The sequence below is a fragment of the Dendroctonus ponderosae genome, unplaced genomic scaffold (genome assembly GCF_020466585.1).
Source record: "Dendroctonus ponderosae isolate FM_Combo_2020 unplaced genomic scaffold, Dpon_F_20191213v2 Dpon_F_20191213_2, whole genome shotgun sequence".
Taxonomy (NCBI): Eukaryota; Metazoa; Arthropoda; class Insecta; order Coleoptera; family Curculionidae; genus Dendroctonus; species Dendroctonus ponderosae.
In genome coordinates, this window is record NW_026018165.1 from 6,746,838 (window position 1) to 6,749,374 (window position 2,537).

The following is a 2,537-nucleotide window of genomic DNA, read 5'->3' on the forward strand; positions in this document are numbered from 1 at the left end:
TACAGGTATATATCCCGATATCTGGATGGTCCGGAGCTTACCCCAATGGAGATTACATAAACTCTTCGTCAACCTTCATTAGTATTCGTTCATGGTACAAGAACGATCCCAACTGGAGCCAGCTGGAGTCTTATTTGAACGGTGGACCAGCCCCCACCATCACCTACCATCGCTTCTGGGAGCAAGCAGATTTGGCTCTTGCTCTGGGTGCTTACGGAATGTTGTTTAATGAGTAAACAGTGTCTTCAAAAATGAATATATTGCAAAGAATTTTTGTTTTCTGAGTTTTTTCTACAGTTATTTTTCCTTCCCGTTGAATATATCTTTTTTTCGTACAGTTACAATGGGTGAGAATACTTATTTTTTTTGTAATGAATTAATTGTGATTTTAACAGCAGTAATTTATATAGTGTGGTGGACGTATATTTAAACTATGTAAATGTTGTGGTAACTAAATACCGTGGAGTTGTGTAGTGAGCCGGCTTAGGGTTAATTTTTCCTATAAGGAAAAAAGATTTTGTCCGATAAAACTACTCTGATTTTTTGGGTAAAATGAATCTAGTTTATATATCGAAATTTTTAATAACTTGCTTACAGTGAATGTTTCGAGGTTTTGCCCGGTTTACCACGTAAGATCGGGTCTAAAATATAATTGTTTTTATTTTTTATAGATTAAAATGAACGAATAATTACTAAAGCTTCAGCGTTTGCACTAGACATGTGCTTAATAAAATATCTGATTATTTGGTATATCACAAGATTGGGTCCATTTTCTATTTGTTTTATTAATAAATTTTATTTCTTTTATTCAAATACCTGCATGGGGATTAATAAATAATTTAAAATTAGATTTAGTAACACATAGTGTGGAAAAGCATGTTTTATAGTGAATTTCGGCTATAGTAAACCTGTTTATATATTATTCGGGTTTACTTACTATATTAGGAAGTTCTCTAATTAATAGTAAGTCTTCTAGTTCTATTTCAAAATTTAGTTGCTTTATTCTTAAATGCTAATTAAGTAAAATCTTTTTCTATATTACATTTATCGGAAATAAATTCTGTAGTAGCTATTTATTCATTTAAATACTACGAATTAATTTCGACAATATTTGTTTAAGTAAAATTTCTACATTCAGAAGAGCAATAACATTCAGTTCATTTTTTTAAATTCCGATTCTTTAGTAGTTTTGTCTTTAGGATTGTTTCAATCGCTATTAGTAAAAAAAGACTACTTCTGTTGTTAAATTTAAACTAAATTTAAAATTTTCAAGCAAAATTGTGGACTATTTCATAACATTTAAATCAGTTATTTTAAAAATTTGATATGTTGGGCTGTTGTCAAATATATTAAAGTTCCCAAGTTGAATGTCCTTCTAGCAAAAATGGTCAATAATAGCATAACTTCTCTATCGTCCATTTTCCAATTATCTACCTTTATTGACACTATTTGCAAACAGATTTATCTTCTATTTTAATAAAGTCAAACTGCCCGTGAGCAACATTTGTTATTTTTCGACCCATAATTGTAGGCATCAGTAAGCGCATATATTGTAACCGTATAGAGTTATTTTTGTTTTGTAAATGTCGAGGATGCCAACTTTTTCATTTCCAAATTGCGCAGTGAAGTGGCAATTAATCGGTAGGATATTAGGTACTCAAGTTATCCTTCCTTTGCCGGCGTCGCTGCGCCGACTATTAAAACGATTCCAAGAACTATAGGATAAATGATTATTTTCATTTGCTTGTAAAATGTACAGTAATTTCTTTCAAATGTTTCAAGCAGAACCGAAAAAAGACCGAAGTAAAATATTTCGGTTCCGGTTCAGCACCTAACAGTGTGTTAATATCAAATATGAGTTCAGTTACGGTTGCGGTTCAAAAAAAAAACGGTACCGTTCCGGTTTTGTGTCCATATCGGTTCCGGTGCGGGTCCCTGGCTGCAACTGCCATTTTTTACATAAAATTTCAAATATATTTAAAACGGTTAGACTTAGGTATAGGAGATTATACATGAAATATATTTAGAATTTGGAGTGCAATTTAAAAATGTAAGAATATATAGGGTGTTCCATTTAAAATAATCAAGTTGATACCTACTTCCGGTTATACCGGCCATCTTGAAAGAATTTTAGACCGTTTGCCCCCAATGACTTGGCAGACTGTCCAATTTTGAGATTCCCCCTAATTACAGTTTGCCAGAATCGATCGCGGCGGTTCCCGGTGTGACACCCTGTGTTAGCACTTCCTTTAACTATTTTATGTAGACAAATCATTTACTATACTTAACTATTTAATATAAAATAGACAGTAATTAGTAATACCCTGATGATATATTTTTACTACTTTTCCGATTCTCATCATAATTCCAATTAACCGATTACGAACTCACACGCGTTCATAGACATCCATAGAAAAATCAAACCTGAAAATACTTTATTTTATTTTCTTTGCATATTTAATTCGATACACAATTAATTTGATATTTCAAACCGCTCGCTGCAATCAGGTGGGCCCCGGCTAAATTAAGCACACAAT

At 32.2% G+C, this 2,537-nt stretch overlaps 1 protein-coding gene across 1 annotated transcript in view; it reads left to right on the forward strand.

The window, feature by feature from the left end:
* Nucleotides 1–2,537, forward strand: part of LOC109538313 (exoglucanase B) — a gene marked incomplete in the record, with an annotated part of 30,276 nt that overhangs the window by 16,560 nt on the left and 11,179 nt on the right.